Here is a 20,005-nt window from a genome sequence, read left to right as displayed (position 1 = left end):
ACCAGCTTCATGTTTTTGACTTTTTAAGTTTAATTTTCTTCTCTGTAAAATGGAGATATAATTGGACCTACCTTATAGGAAGTGTCCTTTATAGGATACAAGAAATGCTAATGAATTGAATCTATTATTATTATTATTATTATTATTATTATTATTATTATAAATGTTTTGAGGTAACATTGATGAAGCATACCTAAACAACTGGAACGGGAAAATTCATGTGGGCACTAGAATGGATTATTAAACAGGGCATACACATAATTTATTATTAAATGCTCTAGGACACATTATCTATGTACTATTTTCTTCTCTAGAAGAAATTTCTCTCTGGAAAAAAAATGAGAATTAAATAGAATAATTTCCTTTTGTTTTGGCCAGGGGAAAACTATTTAAAAAGGTTGGGTGATAAAAGTAGCTAGATTTAATAGAATTATTTAATGCCCATTCTTCAGTCTCCTTACTCTATTACTATTTTAAAGTGCACTTAATTCCATTCAAAATTTGATTAAAAAATCATAATAAATAAGAACATTTTTTAAAAAAGGACACTTCTTTTCTCTTAATCAGAAAAAAAATTTTCCATGTCAGTGCTAAGCTTGACTTTCTTTATGCTTTAATAATTAGTGTGTAAGTATAACTGCCATGAAAAAGGCTGAATTTTGCAATAATAAGGAAAATACTCAATTAGCAAAGCAGTGTCCAAGTAGGATCACCAAATATCCAATCTGTGTTCAGGCTGTAGCTTAAATACTGCTGCAAAGATAAATAATTTTCTTATCGTAATGACAAATCATGCAATAAAAATTGATTGGAGACAGAAGTGGTCAGGGCATTACCAACACCTCTGTGTCGAAAAATTGGAAGACTAATTTTCTCATTTAAAATAAAACACTAAAATGGCATTGAGCTCCATGCATAGTGCGTTTGTGCACATCTGCAAACTAAATTCATCTTTTTTGTGGGTTTTGTTCATGTTTAGAACTCAGTCAGTCACAATTTGCTCCTTATCATCCCTTCTAGAGAAATCAGAAATAAGATTTTCCCGTAGCTGCCCTTATGGTGGTTAATCACGATGGAAACAAAAGCTCATTTCAATCATGATACCTCAAAATACAATCCCATGAATCAAACTGAGGAGGTCTTATTAAATAGATGTCTTTGATTTAAATTATGGGAATTAATATATAGGTCTGTAGCATTAGTTGAACTCTGGGGAAAAAGTATCACTTTTTTATTAAGCTCCTGATAACCTATACATTTAAGATAGTGTATAAAATGTTAAAGAACAGGGAACAAGCTTGAACATGAAATACGTACCATATTCTATGAAAAAGCTAATTTATTGTGTTTAAGTACTGTGGCCTTAAAGAGTAAAAAGTCTAAAAGCATAAATCTATTCTTGTACTTTCTTTGCTTCTGTAAAGGGAGATTGAAAATCCCAAGTTCAGCACCATGAAAATAGAACAGCAAGTCAGAAGATAGCTATCTTATTCATAAAAACACACAAGATATAGATAAGAAGTTGCTGATAATGATAGGCATATTTTTGGCTCTACAAAAAAAATGAAGGAAGTATGATTTTTCAGAGAAGTTGAAGTAAATAATAGTATGCTATCACCACATTCAAGCCTTTGCATTATTATTCTTGGCTAGCTTATCATTTCTTTTTTCTGAACGAAAATATGAATGCTATAAAGACCCAACGATCAGATCAGATTGTTCTAGATCTGTCCCATTAAGCATTTTCTATATTAAAAAAGTTAAAAGCCATTACATGAGTGACATATTAAAAAATAGCACGCCAAAATACTTTTCTAAATAGGGGTTTCTGGAGCTACTCAAAGCATGTTAGTGGTGCTTCTGTTTCCTTTTAAGAATGAGATGGTATCTGTTTAATTTCATGACCATAAAGCCTAAATCTTTCCAAAAGGGGAAACAGGGGACCAATAGAAGTAAATGAAAAGAATTCTTAATCAAGTTGAAAACTAACATAGTGATCACAGCATAACTTCAAAGTTTACATTCTCTCTGGGCTAACCACAAGTTGTGGGTTCTGTCTTAAGTCTCCTCTTTCCGAAATGCACTCCTAAATTTTTCCTTCACTCACCCCGCTATCCTTCACCCTCCATTTCCTAGTCATTAAGCAGTAAAGGCATAAATATTGATCACTTTGGATGTTTGAAGTGAAAAAGAAAATGTCTTGCTGATTTCACTCAACAATTCCTTCAGTCTTTTGAGATCCTACCATGTGCTGGGGACAGAGTTTGGGGGAAAACATAGTTAAAATGAATGCCCCTGCTCTCCTGGAGCTTCCAGTTCTGGTAGAGACAGAGATAAGCAAATAATACATCATATGCAGGTGGTGATTAAGGTTATTAAGAAAAATAATGCAACAGTGATGGAAGGAGAGAAGATCCTATTTAAAACTGTATATTCAGAAAGACTTCTCTAACAAGGTGACGCACAGCAGAGGACTGAGGGGGACTTAGGGAGTGAACTGAGCAGTTGTATCTAAGGAAGAGAATTCCAGGCACTGGGTCGTGCAAAGCCATTGAGACAGGAGCTGTCTGGTGATGTTTGAGAATGGTCGGACCTAGTGAGAGGTGAGAAAGGGGTAGGAGATGAGGTCAGAGAGGTACCCAGCTGCAAAGTCATGGGGGACTTGCATTTGCAGTCTAATAAGGTAAGGGGGGTTTGGGATTCGGGTTCTGCTTTATACTTGAAAAGGGAGATTGATTAGGCTTTGAACTTTTTCTGTCCCCAAAGGCCGCAATCAGAACAGCTGAAAAATCAGCCTTGGTTCTGGCCTTCACACCCAAGATCTGCATCGTAAGGTGTAGAGGGAAGGTGTAGAGGGAAGCTCCAGGTGTAGGCATAGAGTCCACAGGCTCTGCGAGTCCTTATCCTTATCTGGTTGTACAGGAGGCAGGCTATCAGTTCGTATGCCTTTAAAATATTTTATGACACTTTCCAATTGTTTAGGGGCGGTGTGTTCCTTGGCATGCCGAGACCCAAACGCAACTAAATAGGACCCACTCAGTAATGCTGCTGACGCTTTTAAAGTTACAGACAAAATAAACAGAATCACCTGACTTCTTTATGAATAGATTATGAGGAGGTAATCAACAATAAGCACAAACAAAAGCTCTGTTATAACAAAATGAATCAAAATAGAGCAGTAATTCTTTGTTTTCTTGGTCGGTTCCTTAATAGAATCTCTGGTTTCATGGATGGCAAAAGGCAATGAGACACCACTGAAATTAAAACACAAGCAATGACTTTGGGAAATGAGGGAAGATATATATTTTTTTAATTCTGCGAGAATCTCTAAAAATGGAGTAAAAAGAATTTTAAATCTATTTCTCTTGCTCAAAACAGTGAAATGAGTTTCTCCCCCAAGATGACAGTCTATAAGATGTATACCCATGGTGCCATTACCCTAAAAGCACTTGTACAGGTGTTTAAATAGACTAGTCAAGAGGGAAAATTATCTATCAATGCTGAGAGAAAATAACACAGGTAATTGAATTTATGAATTCATTTCTCCAACTTCTTCCAATGATAAGATTTTATAAAGAATGAACCTAGAGCTAAAAGTTAGTCACATTTGCTATCAATGATTGGCTTTTAGTATAAATTCAGCGGTTCTTCTAATTGTAAGCACCACTTCTTAAGGGAATTACGGGATGGTAGCGTGGCATTGAGATAGAAGAGAAAGATCTGAGGGCCAATTTTTCCTTTGCTGCTTAATACTGTGATTCTGCATAAATTTCTAATCACCTTTAAACTTCCATTTCCTCTTCCCAAGTACAAGAACAAGCATTTAATAGGTTTTAGTGTTGTTATGAGAATTGAGCTACATCCTCCCATTTAATCCTTCGTTAATACAGGCAGTCAATAAGTACTAGTCCTCTCATCTGCTTCTAAGAGTGTCCCTGGGGTACAAGCTAATATTCTCATATAAAAATGGAGAAAGCAAGCACACATTACCCTGCATTGGAAAAACAACCCAGTTGTCCTTTCGTCCTACATCCTTTCTGAAGGACTTTCTTTACTCGTTACACAGAACACTTCTGACATTTCTGGTCACCACCTGTGTGTGTGTGTCTGGGGGGGGGGGTTCCCCCACAGCAAGCAATTCTCTGACACACCAGCTGAGTGTCCCACACTTTAACTCATTTCCAGCACTATCTACCTGGAGATATTGTCTGATCCCATAGGTTAAGGGCCCAGCCCTCCCTTGAGAGCTTCCAGCACATTTTGCATGTCAATAACGAGGAATAAGTCCCCAGGTTACTGGCAACCTGTGTCCAATTTGGTGGCAAATTGAAGGCTCCCATGACACCTTCCTCGAGTTCAATTAATTTGCTAGGGTGGCTCACAGAACATAGGGAAAGACTTACTTACACATCTATGAGTCTATGGAAGAGTATGATGGAAGATACAGAGGACTAGTTGGATGAAGAGATGCAGAGGCAGAGTCTGAGAGGGTGGGGAGCACAGGAGTTTCTGTCTCCGTGGAGCTGGGTGCTTCACCTGCCCTGTGTGGATGTGTTCACCTCCCTGGAAGGCTTCAGACACCAAATGGGCTTTTGGGAGGCTTCCACACATAGGCATGATCAATTCTGAAATTCACTTCCACCTCCTGGCCCATCTCTGGAAGATGAGTGTGTGGCTGAAAATGCCAAGTTTCTGATCGTGTCTTCAGCTTTCTGGTGATCACCCCTCATCCAGGAGCATTCTGAGCCCTCCTAGAGTCACCTTATTAGAGCAAAAAATGCTCTCAGTGCTCTTATTACTTAGGAATTTACAAGTGTTCTAGAAACCCTATGTCAAGGATGGATCAAAGACAAATATTAAAAGTGATGCTGCTAGTGTTCTTATCATTTAGGAAATTATAAGGGTTTAGAAGTTCTGTGCTAGAAACAGGGGACAGAGACCAATATAAACACATTCTACTATCTTACAGCCCCCCATGTACATATTACAATAAAAACAATTTTAGTTAAAATATTCGAGTTTTTGTATAGCTATTTAAGCTTTCCTTTGATAAACTAGTTAAGTTCATAAGCCTCAAAAAGGGAAGCAACTTCTAAAACTGGTTTTTACTTTTGAACTTAGCTTTGTTGTGAAATAATAGAATAAATGGTACAAGGTAATTTTTGCATCTTTAGCTCTTCTGTGTTAAACATCCTAATCATCTGGATATGTGCTGGGTTAGCCTCAACAATGGCGCTAATCAATGGTTGACAATTACAGATGCTTTTGTATTGATTTAAATCAGACAAAGCCCCCCGTAAGCTGACTCAGAGAAGTGAGAGGGGTCAAGAATAAAGTCAGAGTAACAAGGTCAATGGAAAAGAGACACCCTAAGCAGTAACCATTAGGCACAATTTAGGGGTGTTGTCCCAGGAACGTGCGGGGAAGCTGTTCTAGGGGTGTTGTCCCAGGAACGTGCAGGGAAGCTGCTCTATTTTAACAGCAGATTCAAATCTCCTGCTGAGATCACCAATTCTGGTTGTAGTCAGTGCAAGCTTGATTCCTCCACTGTGAAAAAAGTGGTAATGGGGAACCTGGAGCTTGAGAAATATACTTTACCCGTTCTGGGAAAAAGTCCTCCAAGATATAATGGAGAAAATAGAAGTAAATTAAACTAGGTAATGATAAAATACTTGAGGGATGGGTACAAAGGATTTAAGAACCAAGGTGAATAAATATAAGTTTTAGGATATGACAAAAATAAGGGAAAGAAAAATTAAGGTGGATATTAATATGTTGAAAGGATATGTACTTCTTCCTAGAGATAATGACCCCAAACCTTCCAATATCAATAATTTAGGCTTGATCAGGGCAATGGTACTTGACAAGTTTTTTTCAGTTCTGATTTCCCAGTGCCTAGAATAGTGCTGGGTCATAATAACCAATAAATATTTACTGATTTTAGGGCTAAATGAATGATTAGATGAATAAATATATGGATGGATGGATGGATGGATAAAAGGCAATAAGGAGATATAAGTCCATGTAGGACTTATCCGTTAAATTGGAATTTGATGCTCTTTCCAGACAGAGTCAGAATTGAGTGGAGGTGCAGGATACTCAACTGGTGTCAAAGAATTGGTAGTGATATGGGAACCCTCTACCCTCCCCAGTTGGAATTGGATGCAAAAATCAGAGTAATGCCTCATAGAATTACTTGAAAAATGTTTCCTCTTCCTCTATTTTCTGAAAGAGTTTGAAATAATCTCTTCCTTAGTTGTTTTATAAATTCGTAAGTGAAGCTCTCAGGGGCCGGACTTTTCTTTATGTAAAGATTGTTAATAAATGATTCAACTTTTTTACGTATGTTCAGTCATTCTATCTTTTTCTTGCTGCAGTTTTGGTAATTTGTGTCCTTCTAAGGTTTTGTCCCTTCTATCTAAGTGATAGAATTTGGTGGCATAAAGTCATTCATAATGCTTCTTTGTAATTGCTTTGATTTTGAATTCTCTAGAGTTGTTAGTGGTGGCCTCTCCCTTCAGTCCTGATTTATTATTTCAGTCTTTGGTCTTACTTTTTTGGTCAGCTTAGCTAGAGTTTTGCCAGTTTTCTTGATCCTTGTGAAGAACTTTTGTTTTCATTGAATTTCTCTATTGTTTTACTCTCTTCTATTTTGTCGATTTCTGCTCAAATCTTTATTGTCTCCTTTCTGCTTGGTTTAGGGTTCGTTTATGATACTTTTCTAACTTCCTAAGCTCCTTAAGCTTTAGGATACTGATTTAAGGATTTTAAACTTTTTTTGTCTTATTTTTATTCTTCTCTGATGTGCTCTTCTTTTATTTTCTGAAAATAAAGGTGCTACTACCATATGTTTTATAAGCCTACTGTAAACTTTGTTATGGATACAAATTACTAGCTATGTTAAAAAGGGCACAAATTTCAGTTTACTACTTTATTGGACTTCATCTAGTTGAGTTTCAACTGGTAAATAAAGAATTACATGAAAGAGTACATAAAGAACACTGGGAATATTAAAATGAAGATTATCTCTGAAAAAGGAGATGAAATAAGAGATTTTATATATTTTGTTATAACTTGGGACAAAAAATTCTCACCTACCTTTAAATAAATCATTTGTCTTTGACACACTCACTTTTAATATACTTTACAAGGGCCCAAACTGGGCAAAACTAGGGGACTCTCTTTATATTAAATTTTCATTCAAAGAAAAAAAAAATTACTTCAAGTTTCAAAAAATACTTATGTATCAATGACCTACAAGAAAAAGTCCGAATTCCCTCACTTTCTCAGGATGCATGAGCTCATTAAGACATGACCTCTGCAACAATACCAATCTGAATTTTCCTCAGTAACACCACCAAAAAACTAATACTAATACTTTTATATTATTTCATATCTAATTCCTTGCTAAGCTGTGTTTTTAGAAATCATAAATTTAAGTTGTTTCTCTTAGATTTTCTGGAAGTGTCTTTCTGTTACTTTTGCCTTCAACTTCATCTTATCCAGAATGAATATTAATTTTGGTGAGCACAATATATTCCCATCAAAATTGTAAAGATGTCATTGTCTTCTGACATATACAACTGACAGGAAAATGTCTTCTACCTTTTACTGATGGTTTTCTATGTCTGAGCACCATTCTAACCACCCAAATTATTCTTCAGGGACACATGTTTTCCCTACTCCAGATTGACCATCTTCTTCCTCAAATCTCACTCCTTTTGTCCTTTTCTGTTGTACTCTGCTAGATGCTGTTCCATTTTTTCACCTCTGGTTTGATATATCTCAATGTCAAGGTCACATGTAATCTATCCAGTGTGCATTTTTATTTTTTCCTTATATTTTTAGCTTATCAATCTGTTTTCATCTCATAATATTTTAATCTCAACTTATTCTCTTATATATTTATGCTCCTCTTTGATTATATATATATTTTTTGTTAGGAGATTTTGCCAAAGTTCCATATTGTTTATTTTTTAAATAATGACTGACTCTATAATAAAGAGCTCCCCAGACTTAGTATCTGTCAACCAATGAGATGTGTGGACTGATCCTGGGTTAACTGTATCTACTTGCATTCTGTTCTAAACTCCTTCTCAGAAATACTCCTTTTCAGCTGGGGTATCATGTTGATATGCACAGCACTTAATCCAATGTCCACATTTTTAGAAAGTTGCATCTAGTACAATTCTGCTGGACTAACATGTGACCTATTTTTATCTCCTCTGCTGGTTCTCCAACATTTAAAGTGATTCATTCATCCATCCCAAAACATCAACTTTTAGTCAAGAACTACTCTAGGCTCTGGAAAAAAAAAAAAAAAAAAAAAAAAACAGCAGTAAATTAAACAAAGCCCCTGACCCCCCCCCCCCCCTCCGGAGCCTAAATTCCCATGGTGGGAAATTGAAAACAAAACGAGTGGGCACTTACTTAAAATGTCGGATGATGCTAAGTGCTGGAGAGAAAATTGCAGCAGAGTGAGAGGAATAGCATTGCCCTCCACAGAGAGCCATTAGTGACAGCCTTATTAAGAAGTGATAAATGTGGATAGATATGAAGGGAATGAGTGAATCATGCAGATATCAGTGGGAAGAACATTACAGGCCAAGGCAAGTGCAGATTCCTTGAGGTGGATGCATGATTGGTGGGTTTACAGAATTTCAAGGGGGTCAGTAAAACTGGAACAGAATGAAAGAGAGAAAAGCTGGAGACAAGCTTGGAGAGGTTCTGGAGGTAGAGAGGGGAGATCAATTTATTCCATAATGAGTAAAGGGAATTCTTTAAATTTATACTTGTTATTATATACCATCAAAGCTGTTCCTGCTGCTACCCCCCAGAGCAGCATATGGAGAAAACATTTGGCTCTCAGAATGCAGCATACCATAGCTAATATCCTGCTTACCTCCCCCACCCCCAGTCTCCCACCATCATCATTTCCTGCCTAGCTGTTTTCTGGAAATTCCATCTTCAAGAGCTAGTGATAAAAGAGGAATATATGAACAAATGAGATGGGATTTGGGGATTGGGGTCGAAGCAGCATGCTAATTTGTTCAAAGAGAATCATCCATGCAGTGGAGGGCTAGTTGCCCGATAGTCAGGTGGTTCTAGTCACTACACTTAGGAATAGGGGCAGGTGTTGACAGATTCTTCTTTCCAACCTACTTTCTTGTGACTGGACTAATGCTGTTTCAGGACAAGTAGCACAAACAGCACATCAAAAGCACATTTCAGTAGACTCAACAGTGCAGTTAGCAAACATTTAATTTCTATTCGAATCATCCAATCAATTGACAGTTCTCGTGTGTATGAATATGTGTGTTGCAAACATACGCATATTTTTTTCTCTTAGTATTTCAGTGGGACATGGGGATAGGCAGTGCCAGGATATAGTAATAAGATACTATTTAAATCCAAAAGTAAAATCTAATTTTTAGATTTTTTGGGGGGTGGATTTCAAAAGTTCTCAATATACACAGCTATAACAACACAGCCTTAGACTCTGGAAAAGGTGGCAATTTCAGAAGTTTGATATCCATGCAAAAATTACATTATATTTACATAGACTCGAATTCTCCCCCGTCCAGAGGAGAGGAAGAGATCCATAATAAGCATGAAATGGCTGCACGGATACTTATATAATGAGCTCAGCCACTAAATAAACATACTGAGAAGAAGGAAGAAGGGGACTATAAATTAGGATAAATACAGAAGACAGAAGCAGACATGTAAGATAGGCCAGAGGAAGTTTAGGCTTAAAAAAATAGAGACTGAGAGAGAACAAACTATGAGTATGATTAGATATGGTCAATGAAAAGCAAGGAAGAGTTGCTTAGAAGTATAATGGAAATGGATGGCAGAGAATGATGAACAGTATAATTGCCCACGTTTCTCATTCCTTCTTTTTTTTTTTTTTTTCATTCCTTCTGTCAAATAAAATATCCTTACACTAGAAATCCAGGAAGAAGGAAACATTAGTAAAAGGAAATGGAAGGCCAAAACAGATGAAGACATCTTCAGGTATCACCTATCAACTCATAATTAGTTGAGGTCTCCTATCTCAGTTTCATGCATCCCAGGGGCTGGGGGAACTGGTGGACAAAATTGTTCAACAGTTGCCAATAACCACAAAGTAAAACCAGGTTCTCGAATAAACGGACAAAACCCAGGCAATTCTTATACCATGTTTCAAAGAAAATATCTAAGCCACAAAACATATTTGATGACTCTGAGAACAACTCTAGAGAAAGTTTTAGAGTGAATTATTTCTCTAGCAAAGGAAATGGCCATCAATGAAGCCACCATGAGTTCAGTAAGAACCCAGACTATACTCTTTCTTAAAGAACTACTGGAATAGCTTTTCACCAAGGGGTAATTTCTTGCCAAAATTGAGGCTAGAAGGATCATGTTCTTGAAAAAAAAAAAAAAAAAACCAAGAGATTAATGAAAATAATAAAGATGTCATTCATATGCGTATCTATTAAATCAAGAGTATATATATTTTTTAAAAATGGCATATCCTTTCAGAAAAAAAAAGCACTGCTAGTATGACAATCTTGTAAATAATTTTCTTGAATTCTGTTCTCTTTCTTAAACTGTTCAGGAAAAAAAATCTCTGGAATTATTCTCTGCTGAGGCAGATTGTCTCAGAAGATTTATGACTCATATTTGTCTTATTTCAGTTTTGCAGGTTATATCACATTTAACTGAAAAACCATGAGAGAATTTAGTAACATGGCTAAAGTACAAAATAAATGCATAAATTCAACAGCATTTGTGAACCAAAACAGCAACCATTTAGAATATTATGGATAATGCACAACGGCAATAAATCATATAAAACTATGATGACTAAATGGGATAGAAATATGTGAGGCTAAAACAAAAAACAAAAAAAAGAAATATGTGAGGCTTATAGGACAGTAAATCTTTACTGAAAGACCAAATATTATGCATGAATATATAGAGACATAGCTATGGTCTAGGAAAAGAAGGCAATACTGGGCTCATGTTGATTCCCTCCAAATTTATATACTATGCATCACTTGACTTCTCATCAGGATTTTCTTTGGTATTCAGCATAAATGGTTTTGAAATTCTTCTGGAAGAAAAAAATGCAATAAACAAAAAAATTCAGTAAGAAAATGAGAAACTTCTCTAGCAGGTATTCAATTGTATTTTAAAGGTATAATAATGAAAACATATGGCTTAGGTATAAGAACAAATAGATGAAGCTAAGTACAAATTTTCTATGCACTGCAATAATCCTCTTCACTGGGGGGCTTGGGTGGCTCAGTTGGTTAAGCTTATGACTCCTGGACTCAGGGTCATGAGATCAAGCCCCATATCAGGTTCTGTGGTTAGTGCTTAGTAAAAAGCCTGCTTAAGATTCTCTCTCCCTCTCCCCCCCTTCTTGTCTACATGTGTTCTCTCTCTTGCTCTCAAATAAATAAATAAATAAATAAACAAACAAATAAACAAACAAACTTCTTCATCACCATCGTTACTTCCATTTGTTGAGTATCTACCAAGGGCCAGCCACTAGTCTAAGTTTTTCATGTATTTACTTAATTCTCATGATGATCCCAAGTCATAGCCCTAACCTTGCTGTTTGTTACCTTTCAATTTTCAGTGAGATTATTTAACCCCATAGCATTGAGCCAGCGTGAATCTAATAAAGGAAATCAAAGAAGGGTTGACATTAAGATGCTGACTAAAACAGAATTGAAAGAACTGGACTGCATTATAGGAATGGAGGACTTTATTTGAGCTGGATGATGGCGAAGCCATATGCCCTCTTTACTTCAGCCCTGCTAGACAACCACAGGCTTTCTGGTGATTCACATAGGAACCTGAGGACCATCAGGCTTCTTCCTCAAGATGGGTTTATTTCTGACTACCCAGTTAGTACCCCTCCCGAAGCTGTGTTGGCCCCTCTGGCCAAACTAGTGCTCTTTAAGCTTTAGTAAGCATCCTTAGCCCCTGTGATTGATTAATTAACCTTTCTTGGTGTACTATAGATCACACATTCTTTCCTAGAAAGAACAGAGCACCTCTGCACATCATGAAACAGAAACCAGACCCCCTTACACAAACCCCAGGCTCTAAGGAACCAGACCCCCTTGGGCAACCTCTGAGCACTGAGATAATGTCTGTAGCTGTTACCATCAAGTCTGCACATAATCGAGAAATGCCAAGGACGACTGTACTCCTTTACTGATTAACTGCCCTAAACTCCTAAGAACCCATGGGCCAAGCAGAAACCTTGAGTTGGCCTTTGGACAAAAGCCTGCCTTCCCCCCATGTGGCTGGCCACCTGAATAAAGCTCATATTCCTTTCCAATCAAAGCTCATCTCTTGATGATTGCCTTTTTGACTGACGGTGGCCGAACCTGGGTTTTGGCATTACTCATAGGACGCTCAGTGAAGGGCAATGACAGTCATCAATGGGAGGTCCTGCTAGGCGGGTGGACATGTCCAGATGGTATAGTGCTCCTGGCAGTGCAAGGCATTTTAGTCTAGTGGCAAAGTCAGCAGAGTGGTAAGCAATCTGAGGAACAACAACTTGGGACCAGTCTTCACATGTCTATTTCAGATAGAAGTCCTAACAGTGTTCTGATTTACAGGAAGAAATCCACTGACACTCATAGTTTGAGAGTCACAAATTATGGAACGCAAACATCTTTGTCCCTTTTTCACATCTAGTGATAAAAGAGCTTTCTCTATCCTGTCCTTTGAGCGGTCATAAACTTACAACCACTCATTAGTCATTCCATGATATCATCTACCCAGACTCAACACTCTGCTGGAGTTTGTGGGACCAGATGGCTACAGCAAGGAGGGAAGGTGAGGGCCAGGACTCTGTCTGAAAAACAGAGTTTGTGAGTAGGGGGTCTGGTTTCTCGTGAATGAGCTTTTAATGTTTTCTAATTCCCCACGTTTACATATGGTCAACATGTTAACAGAACCTAGAGGAGCTCTTCCAAGTGGAGTGATGGCCAGCAACCAGGAGAGGGCATGCACTCCCCAGGAATGCCAAGACATACCAGACTAAAGAAACAGACACTTAGATAGTTAAAGAAAACAGTGATTTCAAGAAGTCAGAAAACTTAGGGATGTTAGGATCTACAAAACCATGTGTGCATGAGTATTTTTTCTGGGAAGGTATGTTTTGTAATGAATTGTGTGTGAATTCACAGTGGCTGAATTGGCTGTCATTTACCTTTTTTTTTTTTTTTTACCATATATGCATACACACACATTTTATTGTGTAATAAAGACTAGAGATGACTTTAGATTAAAAAACTTAATTCTATTTTTGTAAACTTTTATCAATAATATATGTGCTACACTTCAAGGACTTATATGAGAGAAATACTTTAGCAAAGGCATTATTGCTTGAAATCAAATCCTTAAAGAATTTCTGCAAATGTGCAGTGACAGGAATGTAATCTATGCCTATCTATAAATTATACCAGTGTTCCAAAATATGTCACCCAAAAAGCATTTCAGGGAAGTGCCAAAAAGTGAATCTTCAGCTCAGATCTCTCCTCTTCCAGCATTGATCCATACCCTGAAGTCTACTTGGCCACAGTTCTCTTTGAGTCATGAAAGCCTCTGAAGGGCTGCTTCTAATTTGGGCTTTGGTTTAATGACATCACACCCCTCAACCTTGGGAGCCCACATCCTCCTTTGGAGGTGGCCACCAGTTTGTGTTGGCTTACATTAAGGCCCACACGTTTCCCCTCCTCTCTTCTCTGAGCCCTCAGCCCAATGTTCCTGATCAGGACATGAAAGGAAGCTGCATGGAAAACAGATTTCCATGCAGAGCAGATGCTTGGAAGCACCTGTGAGGCTCCTCTGCCTGGTTCCCTGAGCAAACCTTAGTTTCTACACCACTGCTGTGGAATTGGTACCTTTCCTAAATTATAAATAGCTGATGTTGAAACTTTTCCTCTCAAAAGCATGGGCAGTGTCACACAAAGACATTATTCATACAATCCCCAAACTGGAAAACAATCCAAATATCCATCAACTAGCAAATTTACATTTTTTAAAACATTGTATATCCATATAGTGAAATACTACTCAGTAATAAAAAGAAAAAAAAAAACTACTGATCCATGCCACAATGTGGATGAACCTGAAAAACATGCTGAATGGCACATAATCTGACGTCAGATGAAAAGGACCACATATTGTACGATGCCTTTCGAGTCAAATGTCCAAACAAGGAAGAACCGTAGACAAAAAGCAGGTCAGTAGTTGCCCAAGGCTGGGAGTACGGGTTGAGGTCTGATTGTAAAGGGGGCACAAGGTAACTTTATACAGGGACAGAAATGTTTTAAAACCAGATTTTGGGGGGATCCCTGGGTGGCGCAGTGGTTTGGCGCCTGCCTTTGGCCCGGGGCGCGATCCTGAAGACGCGGGATCGAGTCCCACATCGGGCTCCCGGTGCATGGAGCCTGCTCCTCCCTCTGCCTGTGTCTCTGCCTCTCTGCCTCTCTCTCTCTCTCTCTCTCTCTCTATCATAAAAAAAAAAAAAAAAAAAAAAAAAGCAGATTTTGGTGTGACACAACACTAAATCTACCAGAATCATTACAGTAGATAAATTAATTATAGCAGGGAAATTTTATGTCATGTAAATCATACCTTAATAAAGCTGCTAAAAAATAAAAAGAGCATGGCAGTGATCTGTCTAGATTCCCTGTGGAACAGGATCTCATCCCCTAAAACAGAGTTCACAGCATAGCCCCAGCTCAGATAGTCTGATGATTAAGGGAATGTGGGGAATATCTAATGGGTAGGATGCTCATCCAGGAAGTTTTTGCAATACCTGGCAGGTTCTGGGGCATAGCAAGTATAACTCTCAGCCCACGAATTCTTATGGGTAAGAATGATCACATCTCCTTTTCTTTAGAACCCAAATAAATTTCGCCTTTCAACCTTCATCTTGACTGGCTGGTGAAACAATTATCCTCATGGCTAATTAGAATTCCCACTTACTGCTCATGCTGTTGAGTCACGCCATGGAGTCAAAGCATTGGTAGCTGAAGTGTCTTCTGGTTCTGGGCCATCGGTCTGGGTACTTCCCGGGGCCCCCATCTGCATGACCCTTTCAGGCAGACAGTCCTCTACTGTTTCAGTGCCACCCCGAGACATGGGAATCACTGAGACCGCCTGGCCTGCAGGCCTGATGCACTACAGGTTGCAAACCAGTGACATGGAGGCTACATCTGGCCTGCAGATGTGCTTTGTTTGGCCTACACTAGGCTTTAAAAACATGTTAGCCAACTTTTAAAAGTCAGGAGAGTTCACTGAAAAATACAAATGTCTGGCTTCTCAGGAACAATCAGAAAATCTAGTAATAACGGGCCACCTATCCTTGTGGCCAACAATCACCAAAGCTGAGAAGGGGCCATGTTTTTAGCTCTCCGATTTGCCATAAACCCATTCAACCTCAATTATCTCTCCAGCAGGTGCCAGTTGATGTTTTTACAATATTTGTAAGAACCTTTGTTATTGTTTTTCACACCAGACCCTTTGCCACTCTTCAGTTGACCTGCCTTTGCCACGGCAGGTGTTTGAGAGCCCTGGCCCAGCCCCATCATTCACCTTTACCCCTCCCCAGGCCCAACACGAGGACCTGCCATAGTCTCTTCTGCTTCCCTCCTCCCTACCAGTGGTCAGGATCTGCTAGTCTGCGAGAAATTCTTCTCTCTGCACTTTTTAAAAAACCATCTTCCTATGACTAGGCAACTCAGACTTAGGCTCAAGGATTTAGTCTTTTAAAATCCCAAACCAGGAAATGCCCTTTCCTGGAGTAGCACCAGCTTTTGCCCTCACATAGACCTCTTGTGGGATCATGGGAGCAGATTCAAAAATTCCTATTTGAAAAGAGAAAGGAGACGAAATGTGGAGGCAGGGAGCAGAGGTTAAAAATCTCAAAACACCAGGCAGCACAATAACTTTGCTTTCAGGTATCTAATTAAAGGCCATGCTAGTTGAGTCAAATAACTCACCAGTTATAACAAACACATTCCGTCTATCACTGGGAATCCAAATACAAATTTCAGTGAGTTATTACTCCCTGGACTCGTAGTAGTAACATGGCTGGGCTGTTGACGCCCAAGGAATGTGGGATTGTGCAGCAAGATGGCAGGGCCTCCCTCTAATGGGGAAGGAGGTGCTTCTAGCCAGATCTTGGCCAACACCCCTACCGATATTAGGGCTTACTGGGTGCCACTTCCTGTCCGGAGTGCCCAGCAGGTGGAATAGGCCCCCAGGCAGATCCGAACCCAGACAGGGCTGAGCCAGGCCCCAGTGAATGCTCAGCCTCGAGAGAACTGCAGATGGCAGAGGAAAGCAATGCCATTCCTGGGGTGAAGGATGATGAAAAAAATAATAAAATAATAAAATAATAAAAAAAATAAAAAGCAGACGCCCGTGGCATTTAGCCAGGCCCACTGGCAGGGAGCAGAAGACTCTGTAGACTGCACTTGAAGTGAACTTTGAGTGTTTACAGATGGGAAAGCTGAGGGCTCTGTGTAAACAGTCCTGAGGGTGCAGAGACCAAGAAGCTGCATCCCGGTCCAGAATGTCCAGAAAGTCATCAGGCCACAGGGCAGGAATCCGCTGCACAAGGATTCCAGGCCAAGTGGACCCAATCACTATTGCTGACTGGGCTTATTACCAGATCCCAGGGGCCCAGGCGTGGGAATTTGTCATCCAAACCTCATTAAATGATGCTAACGGGTCTCCCTCTGGAGCTTGGGGTCAGTGATTTTCTGTAAGTTCTTCAGTAAATTAACTTCAGTCAATCAGCCCATCAGTCGAATCACCTTCTTTGGCTGCCTAGAGGGAGACTTCTAATTTTCCTGATGATGAGCGTTAACCTTTCCCTTCTGAAGGTAAACACAACCCTCTTTTGAGTCTTGTCCCCCATTAGGGCCCTGTCCACTCTGGGTACTCTGCAAGTTAAATACGCAGTTCCCAAGCCTGGAAGGCCAACCTTCATGGAGGCCTGAGTCAACTCACTTCTCTGCAGCCTGGCTTTTCTTTTTGAGGAAAACCTACCTGGACAGTAACAGCAAGTCACTCTAGTATTAATCATTCGGCGATCAAGCTGTAGCGAGTAGACAAATACTATTATTCTTGTTTGAATATAATTGACCCAAAGCAAACTAAGAAGATATAAAAAAACATCTTATAGTTCCTGGAAAAGAAATTGTGTCAAAGGCAAAGCTGTGGGAAAATAACCATGAGAAAAAGCCATCACGTGCCTTTAGGATTGACACTAAAGGGAATAGCAAGTTTAGCAAATTTATGGGCTGTTAAAATACTGCAATATTTCTGTACTGGCTGATAATAGTCTAAACATGATGCAATTGAAAACCAGTGTAAATAGATCCATCTATCAATCAAAATTCCAGTGTGCCCATTGCCATTCAAGGCATTTCCCTTCCCCCCTTTGGGTACTGAAGCTGAGGTGAGGGGAGTGGCCAGATACAAACCTTCTGTTGCTCATGTCCAAAGTTGGTGTGGGGAGGGTGGCATAGCTAAATTGGAGGAAAACCTATTCTTTCAACCTCACTGCCCAAGGGGCAACATATGCACCTCCAGCCCAGATCTTAGCCAGGAAGGCAGCCAGCAGCCAAGGACATGAACTGACGATTAGAGGGGATATATTCCCCCATAGACTGTTAATTTTCCTTCAGGTGGGTTTGGAGGCTCTGCTGTATTGAACAATCTAATTCCTGGGGAGAACATACATTGCTATAGATCAGGGGAGGTCTGTAGGTATGTGTGTCCTGAAGACCCTGGTTTACATCAGAAGAAGAGATTATCCAGCAAGTGAGCCCCATACCTAGTCCCTTCTGACCCACCCTCACGACTGGTCCCTGGTCAGAGGAGCCTCAAGCAACTGCCCATCCTCCCCCAGGCCTTCCCAATCTGCCACTTGCCAGTCAACAGAGCCTCAAGATGGCGCTGCCATCTTGTCCATCCTGGTCCACTTTTTTGTACTTTCTCTTTTTCCTTTATTGTCTCCCTTTCATTTCCAACTTCTGCCTTCATCCCAGGATACTAAATAGACTGAAATCCACCATGCCCTTGCCTTTGTACAGTCTCAAACTGGGTCTGGCCAGCCACTGGCTGTGACAGTTAAGAAGAAACAAATCTAGCCCAACTCATCCCTTATCCTTAGGCCTCCACACCCTCTCCTGTGTCGCTCATCCTCTGGGTCAGGTGTTCCTAGCATGAGGGCCTGGTGTATGAAGAGCATATGAGCAGGATGGTAGGTATCACCGTGGTTCATGACAAGAGTCACTGAGAGACCAGGAGTGCAGTGAGGAAAACAGTTTGAGAGGAAGGGGAGCAAGTGAACGTAGATGGCTGGCAGGACTCCCAATAACCAATGACTATAAATTAAGAAGTGACTATTCAATGAAGAAGTCCCTGGAAGAGACACAGTCAAAACATAGTTGAGAGAGAAGTATGGTTTAGCTGGCCAGAGCCATGTCAGAGTAATTATTAGAATAATTGTGTCAACGACGTTTGCTATAACTCATAACACTGGTTATACATTATTAAAATATATATAATTTAGACCTGTGCTGTCCCAGTACAACAGGCACTAGTCCAAGATAGCTGCTTAAAGATTTTATTTATGAGACAGAGAGAAAGAGAGAGCATGTGCAAGCAGAGGGAGACAGAAGGAGAGGGAGAGCAAATCTCAAGCAGACTCTCTGCTGGGTGCGGAGGCTGACCTGGGGCTCGACCTCACGACCCTGAAATTGTGACCAGAGCCAAAATCAAGAGTCAGATGCTCAACTGGCTGAGCCACCCAGGTATCTGGCAGCATGGCTATTTAAATTAATTAAAATGAAAAATTCACTAAAATTAAAAGTTGCACCAGTCACATTTCAAGCGCCCAATAGACATATGTGGCTATTGATACAGAACATTTCCAGCATCTCAAAAACTTCTCTGCATTTCCATATATCTGGTTATCTTTTCCTCCATACCAGTTGACCAAGTGTATTGTGTAGTGCTTATAGCTCCGACCACTGTGACAATTTTCCTTCACTGCTGTGGCGGCTGCTGTCTGGGTCACCTATTTATATGATCTGCTTGTGACTTCTGTTTGTATTTTGCAAATCTATTTCTATTATACAATAGATTGGTGATATCCTGTGTCACCTGATGACTCCTCAGATTCCAGAATATTCAATTTAGGATAAGCAACTCAACTTTCATAAACACTTTTTACCCCTAGTATCAGACTCTAATCTCTCTAAAGGTCCATTAGCTTCCAAGGAGCCATTTTTCAAGCAGAATTAGTTCTAGAAACCTACAGGTCTGTCTACCCTGCTACTTTACCCCTGGAGCTTGCCAGAGGCTCCAAATATCTACCATCTACACCTCTAGCACCATCAAATCTGCAGGATTTCATGGTCAAGGGGAAGGGAAGGTGGTACCACAGCTTGGCTGTGGCTACAGAGTCCTCTTCAACCTGAGCCCTAAACAAAATTGTAATGTCCTCCTGTAATCTGATAAGTGGATTGGAGGCAGTATTCTCAAGCATGGCATAAGCTGACTCAAAAAATCAAATAGGCCCAACCAACCAAATACTACGCCTCTGTCTCAACAGAGTTCCAAAATGCAAAACTGTGCTACTTACCTTAGAGGGGAATTTCGTGGTATGTCTCAAATCACTGGTTCACTAAAAAAAAAAAAAAAAAAAAAAAAAAAAAAAAAGGTTAACGTTTGAGTACCTATATATGTATGTGACTAGAGTATCTAGGATAATTGCTATATCCTGCTCACCAAGTCCAGATAGCATAAAGGTATCAAAATGGCGGACTTATAGGATACTTTAGGAAAAGTCAAGACAATAAAGATTCATCCAGACTATATTATGAAAAAGAGAGTTATCCTTCAGTTCGATTCAGAACCCTGAAACAAAATGGTGAATATATGCCACCATGCTCGAAGTGAATTCTCTTGC

The 20,005-nt window shown here is 39.5% G+C and overlaps 1 long non-coding RNA gene across 1 annotated transcript in view; it reads right to left on the bottom strand.

Annotated features, from left to right (window-relative positions):
- Positions 1 to 10,955: 10,955 nt before the first annotated feature.
- LOC125753440 (uncharacterized) overlaps positions 10,956 to 20,005 on the bottom strand; it is a 35,034-nt gene continuing 25,984 nt past the window's right edge. Inside the window, exons 2-4 of the long non-coding RNA XR_007405309.1 lie at positions 19,679 to 19,720; positions 17,074 to 17,122; positions 10,956 to 11,098 (exon numbers count right to left, since the gene is read on the bottom strand). This is a non-coding gene — a long non-coding RNA (uncharacterized LOC125753440). The remainder of the gene's footprint in view (positions 11,099 to 17,073; positions 17,123 to 19,678; positions 19,721 to 20,005) is intronic.

Source organism: Canis lupus, chromosome 23, assembly GCF_003254725.2.
Source record: "Canis lupus dingo isolate Sandy chromosome 23, ASM325472v2, whole genome shotgun sequence".
Classification (NCBI taxonomy): Eukaryota; Metazoa; Chordata; class Mammalia; order Carnivora; family Canidae; genus Canis; species Canis lupus.
The sequence above is the reverse complement of the archived record's forward strand: the minus strand, read 5'-3'. Positions and strand labels throughout refer to the sequence as shown.